Source organism: Tamandua tetradactyla, chromosome 5, assembly GCF_023851605.1.
Source record: "Tamandua tetradactyla isolate mTamTet1 chromosome 5, mTamTet1.pri, whole genome shotgun sequence".
In the NCBI taxonomy this organism is placed as follows: domain Eukaryota; kingdom Metazoa; phylum Chordata; class Mammalia; order Pilosa; family Myrmecophagidae; genus Tamandua; species Tamandua tetradactyla.
Window position 1 is genome coordinate 77801159 of NC_135331.1, and position 9347 is coordinate 77810505.

The 9347-nt window shown below is 40.5% G+C and overlaps 1 protein-coding gene across 7 annotated transcripts in view; it reads right to left on the minus strand.

Annotated features, from left to right (window-relative positions):
• Positions 1-8564, minus strand: part of GNB4 (G protein subunit beta 4) — a 129557-nt gene extending 120993 nt beyond the window's left edge. For 2 of the 7 annotated variants that reach the window (XM_077161126.1, XM_077161131.1), the window contains exon 1: positions 8420-8564. The gene's annotated coding sequence lies outside the window, so the exon portion shown is untranslated. Of the gene's footprint in view, positions 1-6918; positions 6983-7521; positions 7668-8419 lie in introns of all 7 variants that reach the window. The other 5 variants (XM_077161129.1, XM_077161125.1, XM_077161127.1 and 2 more) reach the window with 5 other exon arrangements.
• Positions 8565-9347: the final 783 nt, after the last annotated feature.

Consider the following 9347-nt stretch of genomic DNA (forward strand, 5'->3'; position numbering starts at 1 on the left):
TTTTTAAGAAAATATAACCAAAATATATGGATTAATTAATTCCAAATATCCACATTTGGGATGGATATTAGTATAACAAAGTTTTATTCATTTCAATTTATCTCCTTCCTTTACTTTTTTTTATGATGCAGCAGCATTTATTAAGTTTGTTAGTTATTGAGCCTTCAGTTACACATCTTTAAAAAAAAAGGAAAATAAAATCGCTACCAAAAAGAGGTCCTTTTTGGTGGCCCTTCTACCCCAGGTACCTGCAGTGGAACTACTTCTCTCGGTATTTCCTCCCTCGCTCTATTTCATGGGAGAGGACAAAATCCTGTGTGACAGCCCACGTCTCTCTTGTGGGAAAACAGTTGGAAGGGGGGAGAAAGGACAGGAGGGAGAAAAAGTAGAAATCAAACTTCTCAACGGCTTGAAGTCCTGCGCCTTTCTCTCACAGGGAGAGCCGATGCCTGTCCATTCCCGTGCCTCAGCCACCTTCCACTCTGCAACGCCACCACACAGACTGAGCCGGTGTCATTAAGGTTACACCTTTCAGGTGTAGGCGGCAAGAAACATGGTTGATGACCACAAATTCAACCACGTGGTTTAAATCAGTGGCCTTCGGTCCGGCAGCAGCAGCACCTGGGAACCTGTTAGAAATGCCCATCCTCAGGCCCCTTCCCAGGTCTACAGACTCACAGGTGGACGCCAGTGATCTGTGCTGTAACAGGTTCCCCAGGCGATTCTGAGGCATTCTGGAGTTTCATCACCACTGGTCTGACTCTTTTTTAATGTGAGGAAACACATCTACAACTATTTGATTAGAGGAAAGTTCAAGAATGTGTGTTTATGCATTAAGAAGTTCCTACAAACAAATAAATTATCTTCCTACCTAAACAAAACATCTAAATGCTGTTTTAAAATAAAGATATGAGGGGATGCAAATTATAGAAGAAAATTACCCCCATTCTTATTAATTTGATTTTTAAATAGAGCAAACTGATTTCCCACAGCTGCACTGTGACAAGATTTTGATTTTTTCCCTGAAGGGTGGCCTCTGAATGGGGAAAGAGGCAATAGAGACAAAAGATGGAGAAGTTCCCACATAAATTTCATATTTCTCAATACTCCCTACTTACAATATTTTTTACAAAGAGATCATTAGCAGTTTCCCGATGTATTTCAAGTATTATCTTCCCTTTCCTTGAGGAAAACAGTGTATCTGTAAAAATCTTGATTTATTTTGGCAGCCACAGCCTGCTTTAAAATAATGTACTTATTTGCTCTTGCGGTCACTCAGTTTAGAAGTATACTAATGAAATAAACACCAGAGCTAGGAAGGACAGCTTAAGAACTAAGCAGTCCTTTCATCCTGAAATATCATTACACCTGGAAGAAGAAATGCTTAAAGAAAATTGTTAAGGCTTAAATACAATAATTTTTTTAAAGGAGCAGAGTATTTGAGAAAATACCCACCAAGACAAAACAGTGTTTCACTTATTTTTGGAATTAACTAAAAAGGAACGTGGATTCTGAAATGCAGAAGGTGATTTTTATTTATCAATACTAAGTAGAAACAATATTGTATAGCAATCACTGTCGTTCTCTAAATGCAGATTTCATTCTTCCTAATATAAAAAATGTCCAGCTGCCAGGCATGAGCTAAATCTGGTGGGTTTTAGGAATGAAAACCCAAGTGCACCTGGATGCTATTGGGCTGAGATGAGCAGATCCACATCTGCTACTTCAAGATCACACATTCTTTTCCAAATAGCATACACTTGTCATCTGGTTTAGTCTAATAGCTAACTACTAACTTAGACTAGTTACCTGAGGTTCCATCCCATCTCCAACTCCCTCCCCCCAACATGGCTTTTACATTCAAGACCCAACCACAGGACTCCCAGGGTAAGGCGGGACCTAGCATTGCGGGATTGAGAAGGCTTTCTTGACCAAAAAGGGGAAGAGAGAAATGAGACAAAATAAAGTTTCGATGGCTGAGAGATTTCAAACAGAGTCAAGATGTTATCCTGAGGTTATTCTTAACGGATTATATGGCTATCCCTTTTCAGTCTGTGGTCTGTTGGAGTGGCTGGAGAGAAGTACCTGAAACTGGATCCACTAGCCTTGATTCTTAAAGACGATTGTATAACCATATAGCTTTTACAATGTGAGCATGTGATTGTAAAACCCTTGTGTCTGATGCTCCTTTCATCCAGGGTATGGACAGATGAGTAAAAAAATAAGGCTAAATAAATAAATAATAAGGGGGGATAAAGGATAAAAATTGGGTAGACTGAAATACTGTTGGTCAATGAAAGTGATACGGCATTATATGTTTTTTATTTTTACTTTTTGTTTCTTTTTCTGCAATGATGGCAAATGTTCTAAAAATGATCACGGTGAAGAATACACAACTATGTGATGATATTGTGACCCACTGATTGTACACACGTATGGACCATACGTGTGAGAAGATTTCTTGAGAAAAATATATGTATATATAAAAAGAAATTCTATGTTAGAATTTCTCACAAGAAAAGCAATCAAAACCAGGTGAGGATGGAAGGGAAAGAAGAATAAATACTGCCTAGTGAGGGTACAGAGTTTCTGTTCGGGTGATAACAAAAACTTTTGGTAAGTTATATTTATAATAAATACCAGTGAACTGTATACATGTAAGTGATAAAAATGGGAAATTCTGAGTTAAAAAAAAAAGATACACCCAACATTCGCAATTGGTTTTGTTCTCCTACTCAGATCTTCTAATTGCTGTTTCCGTCCTGCCACACTCACTGTCACACGTGCCAGCACAGCTATGGAGCAGCATTAGGGAAATACATGACTCACTGCTTCGCCACCAGGTCAGAACCTGCCTTTCCATCACCTCCAAAGTCTACAAAGACGGGCTCTACTAAAGGGTCAATAAGCACATAGCCAGGAATGAAACACACACAGACATTTCCCCCTTCTTTATGTCTGAAGGCAAGGAGGGTCCTGTTTTATTTTGCTTTGTTTACATTCTTTCCCCAAAGGCTTTCCTGGTGGCACATTTAATAATATGAACATAATGACGTCCTTGCTGAGAAACTTTAATTTCCCTAGGTAAAGGTCAGCACAGACCAGGTAAATCAAGATCTAAGCTTTAAAGATATTTACATGCTTGAAACGGCTCTGAGGTTTGACAAAAACAAGGTCAACTTCTTAAAATTTACATACTAATTTTTTTGCTTTTTCAACCTACAAGGAGGATTTCACATTTTTAAAAATGTTTTTTTTTTGCCCCCAACAGCTTTCCCAGAGGCCTCTTTAATGAGTAATTTCTGCAATGAAGATCCCTTGGGGCAAATTTCAATTTCCTTAAGTAATTAGCTATTTACCATGCTTCATTTAATACACATTATACAATTAACAGAAGTCTAGAATCACAAAGTATATTTTTACAAAGTAAAAAAAAAAGATTCTAAGCTACTTGTTATAAAAACTGATTGCTATAAGCCTTGTTCATGATCCTAAATACATCATATAGTCTCTGTCACATGCCAGTGAGACAACAAAGCCTTATTCAGTTTAAGCCGCAATATTAGGTTTTTAATTTCACATTATCAAATCACTAAAGCCCAATTTTCACATTTTAAACAATTCCTGTGTGAAGGTGTTTAGGTGAAGAACTCATGGTGGGGAGAAAAAGACCCTAGTCAAATCAATGCTAAACATTACCCAAGGCAAAAATATAAAAAATCCCATGTAAGAGCCCAGAAATCAGGCGCTCTCTGAGCGTAGCAACCGCAGCGCTCATCTTGATCCCTCGCCAGGCAGTATTCTCACTTTATGGGACAGATTATATACATTCTCTATAGCTGAAATGGTATATGACAAGCTAATGCTAAGAGTAGAAATGGTAAGGGTTCTAAAAACAGGATACTTCGAACACCTAAGATTAATGTTCACAAATATTCAATACTCAACTGTTTCACAAAAACTCAGCAATATAAATCATAGGAAACAGATTTGGTACAACCATATGATTAAATATGATACTACTATTAAGAAGAGAACATTATAGTTCTATGTAAAGGTGCCAACACTAAAACATGAAATGATATCCCTTGACAAACTGTTCCTTTTGGGTTCTTAATGAAAGCTATGCATGCAGTGGGAACTGGCCCTCCCAGCATCACCTCGGCTAGGCTGTATTCGCATTTATTTGATCAAACCCTGATCCAGGTATTGCTGTAAAGTGTTTTATACATGTGATTCCATCTCAAACCAGTTGGCTTTAAGTAAAGGTGATTACTATCGAAAAAGTGGGTGGGCCTCAACCAATCAGTGAAGGTCATAGGAGTAAAAACCAAAGTTTCTCAGAGAAATTCTACCCCAAGTAAAGATCAACTCTTGTCTGAACTGCCAGTCTGGCCTACAGATTTCAGACTTACCAGCCCCCACAATCTTGTGAGTCAATTCCATAAAATAAAGGTCTTTATATACTTATAGCTATAAATCTCCTATCATTTCTGTTTCTCTAGAACAGCTTGAGCTGATACACCCAGCAAGGTGTGCTAAGTTTCCTTGGCACTGGTCATACAGTAGAGGAGTCAACCCTGCTAAAGCCAAAAGAGCAGAAAGTCTCAGGCTGTTTACTGCCTTCAATATTAAACAGAGACCTAAAGAAAACTTTAAATTTATATTACTTTAGCAAGTCAGAAGTGCACAAGTATAGAAATTATTCTTTGTGATTTCTACTTCAAACAGATCAAATAACACATACTTCTCAGCAATGCTGGAAGGAAATGCTCTCCATAATGCACAATGGGGAAAACGGTATGTGGAGCATATGCTGTGACCTTATTAAGCATTTTTTGTTCACAACCATTGCACCAAAGGAAATTGTGTTGTGCCTGTAACATCCACAGGACAGAAGGAAGGTGGTAGTGAGGTGAAATGATCAAGAATGAGTACCCAATGGCCAGGGTTTGAATCTGGATTCTTCACTGGTAGATGTTAACTGACACAATGGTAAAGTGAATAAATGTTAACTGAGATTATTATTACAGTTGAGAAAAAGAGGTCTTTGAACCAAAGATAAAAAGCATATTAAAAGTATTTTAAGTGAAAGAAGTATACTTAGCAGGAATTATTTTACATAATCAGAACATTTGTAGAATATAAAGATACAGCTTTTACAATGTGACTGTGTTACTGTGAAAACCTTGTGTCTGATGCTCCTTTTATTCAGGGTATGGACAGATGAGTGAAAAAAACATGGATAAAAAATAAACAAACAATAAGGGGTATAAGGGGTAAAATAAGTTGGGTAGATGGATATACTAGTGGTCAATGTGACGGAGGAGTAAAGGGTATGGGATGTATGAGTTTTTTCTTTTTTATTTCTTTTTTCTGGAGTGATGCAAATGTTCTAAAAAATGATCATGGTTGAGTAAAACATATAGATTAAAAATAAATACATAATGGGGGAACAAATGCTAAATAAACTTAGTAGATTGAAATGCTAGTGATCAATGAAAGGAAATGATAAGAGGTATAGAAAAAATAGGGGAAACAAAGGCTAAAATATATTGGGTAGATGGAAATACTAGCAATCAATGAGAGGGAGGAGTAAGGGATATGGTATGTATGAGTTTTTTTTCTTTTTCTTTTTCTGAATTGATGCACATGTTCTAAGAAATGATCTTCGTGATGAATATGTGATGATATTATGTGTTATTGATTATATACCAAGAATGGAATGATCATATGGTAAGAATGTTCATGTTTGTATGTTGTTATGTCTAAAAAAATTTTAATTAAAAAAAATTATAATGGTGATGAATACACAACTATGTGATGATATCGTGAGCCACAGACTATTCACCGTGTATGGACTGTATGTGTGTGAAGATCTGTCAGTAAAAATTTTTTTTAAAAAAAAGTAAAAAAGCAAACAAAAAAACATTTGTGGGAGCTAACAGTTTTATTTTTTTTCCTAAACCGGACAGCTCTTCAAATCTATTGCCCTTTTTCTTTTCATCCTTTACAATCTTATTATGATTAGTTTGGAGACTTACCTAAAATTCGATTGTTTAGGTTTTTGTAATTTAGAAGTTAATGACCCAGTTTGGGGTCAAAGTCCATTCTGGGTCTCTCCCTAAGGACTTATTCTGCTCATCCACTGCTTACTGATCCTACCTCCACCAGAGGGCAGACGAAAGAAAGGTGATGTGAAACCTTCAAAGCTGACAACTAGTTAGCTTCCAGGGAAGCTGCAGCAGCAACTCCAAAAAAATGTAAACAGCACTAACATAATAGGATTCTCTAGAAACAGCCTTCTCCATCTGAAACAGAGTTGGCTAAAATACAGCCAGAGTCGGCAAATATTAATTCATGCATGTATTCATTCATTCAACAAGTAGCTGAGTCCAATAATGTGCCAGGCATATTCCAGGCCCCAAGGCTACAGCAAGAAGCAAAACAAACAGAAGTCCCCGTCGTCATGGAGCTTTATTCTGTTTCTATCTAGAAGACAGATAATAAAGCACATAAATAAAGAACAAGTTCAAATAGAGATAAGTAATGTCATTTAAAAAAAAGTGCAAGAGGCTACAGGGTAACTAGAGACGCTATTTTTTAAAAGGTTAACCCAAGTAAAAAACCTGTATGAAGTTAGGGACCGATGCAGGGGAAGGCATATTTAATCTCAGTTGAATTACTTAACAGAATCGTTAAGAACAGACAATTCGCAAGTTACTTTACATCTCTGAGCCACATGCTTCAGGATGTACGCCTGTAAAAGTATATCCATACCATCTCTTTGGCCAAGATAGCATGTGCTATGAATAAAATAATGTATAGTATCTCCCCTGACCCAGAACGGATGTTCACTAGTTTATACAACAAAGGCAGATTAAACTAATTAACAAGGGAAAGAAACTAATAACATACCAGTGGACTTCAGTAACACGCCTGGAAGAAATCAGAGCAGTCACACCATCTCAGGCAGTGTTCCCTAAGAGCAGAAAAATGTCAAACACTTGGTTCCAAATTTTAATTTTAAAATTGCCCCAGAGTCTACTTTTAAAGTGTAAAAATAGTGTTGACATATTTAAGGTCAATGACTTAAAAGAAACCAATTGTAAGGGTTAGAAAAGACCAACGACAGAGGGTAGTCACTTAAATAAAGCCTAAGGTTCACAAAGAGATGAACGTAAACGTATCACAAGCCATACTGACCGGTTTGACAGTTTTATAAATGCATATACACAAGAGGATTGACGACGTTCAATACAACCACATTTTAAAAGTTTCAAATTCCTCTACAAACTAAAACGCAACCTGGAAAATCTTGAAATGATGGTTAACCAAACACCGAAACGAATTATAGGAGTCTAGAATGAGTAACAAGCCAGAAGCCCCGCACTGAGGAGTTGTAATGTAGCAAAGCAAACTATTTTAAATGTATACAGATCGTGGTTTCCCTAGCTGATCAGAAATGACTGTTGCTTTCATCTTAAGTACATATTCTATTTCTATTCTAGATGTACTCACAGGTCATAATCTCAGTTTGCAACACTGTGATAGACTTCCGAACGTCTGAAGAAAAAACTTCCCAGTAGGTGCTAATTTTGACAGTAGCTGCGAAGAAGAACGATATATTCTCATCCTTTACTAAAAAAGAAAGCGAAGATCCTTTACTAGAAGAGAAAGAAAAGGACTGAGAGAAAAGTGGAGACAAAGATAGATGTAGAATAACAAAGCTTTGCTCCTCTAAAAAAAATTAACTCTGTTTTTCAAACTTTTAGAAGTTCAATCTTCTTTTATAGGGAAATCATTTGTGTTCTGAAGCAGAAAAAAGAATGCGGAGAGGAAAGGGAAAAAAACCTTGATTACGGGCCGAACTGAACAAGCATTCGAAACCCATTAATTTTCTCCAAAAACGTCGGACATCATTTCACAAATACAGGAGACTCGAAGCCACCGAAGTAGTTTTGGGCAGCCGGTGCAGAACTTTGACGAGCTGGCTTCACGCTCTGCGCCCGACAGCCCTTCTGGGCGATCCGCGAGCAGCGCTACCTTATGGGCGCACAACTCAAGCTCCGGGTGCCTCGGGAGGGGGATCGGGGCGTGTAGAGGAACCTGAGGGCGACCGAGCCCGAGGAGTGCCCACCGCCCCCTCGCTTCCCGGAGCCGGAGGTCCGAGCGGCCCAGGAAGTACGGGAGGAGGCGGCTGAGAGGCCGGTGCCCGCTCGCGACCCGGGCGCACCCGGGGCGCGCTCTACTTGTCCGACTCTCCCTGGCAGGGTCCACCGCCCCGAGCCCACCGCCCGGCTCCAAGCCGCAGCCGGGTCGGGGATCTTCCTAGGCCGCCCTCCAGCCCCCTGGGGTTCGCCCCGGGTTGGCCAGCAGTACGCACGGACCCAGCGCAGCTCGCGCGCCCGCAACCTACCTGCAAGGAGCTTCGCCACGTGGAGGCCGGGCTGTCCCGCCGGGTGCGCTGGGCGCTCGCCGGCCTCCAGCGAGCCGAGCCGGCGTGCAAAGCACAGCGCAGCGCCGAGCCCCACCGAGCCCAGGCGGCCACACCCTGGCCCGCGCTGCCGAGCTGCCGACTCCGCAGCGCGCGGCCGGGGGCGGAGACGTGGCGCCACTAGAGGGGCGCGGGCTCCAAGGCGCGCATGGGCGGCGGGGACGTGCAGCGGGCGCGCGCAGACCCTGCGAAGAGCGCGGAGAGCGGTAACCGCTCAGAGCTGCTGCTTCCTATTTTCTCTCTTGTTTCCTGCTAGAAGAAGAAAAACAGTCAATCCCGGGCAGTTTCGGTTTTTTGCTGGTGTGGCGCCTGGAGGCCAAAGCTGACTCCTGAGTCTGGCCCGTCTGAAGCTGGTTTCCTTCCTGGCACCGCACAGGCTTTAGTTTGCTCGATGGCCGGGTCGTGGGGCTGAGCTAGAAGATCCCAGGATCCCGCTTAGGTTGAACATTTAGAATTCTAAATGTTAGAGACTAAATTGAAGCCCAGAGTCAGACAAAATTGCGTTGTAGTCCCAGGTCTACTCTCTCTAGTCCTGTGACCCTGTACCACCTCGGGGCCTCAGTTTTCTCATCTGTGAAATCCGACAGTGAAAACCTACGTCATAAAGGCGCTAAAATACTAAATGAAGTAACCTCAGCACTGATCTGTCTTTTAAGTAAACGATTCCAAACAGTAACTTGGAAGTAATTGTTACTGTTGTCCCTGATGGCACGAGAAGGCCTTGCTGATAATTGTCAAGCCACTCATCTCTGCAAACTTCCAACACCATGTGCATCTGAAATCAAGCGCACAATCTCACATTACCTTCGATGTTTTATGTTTGAAAAGGTCATAAAATAGATGTATCTAT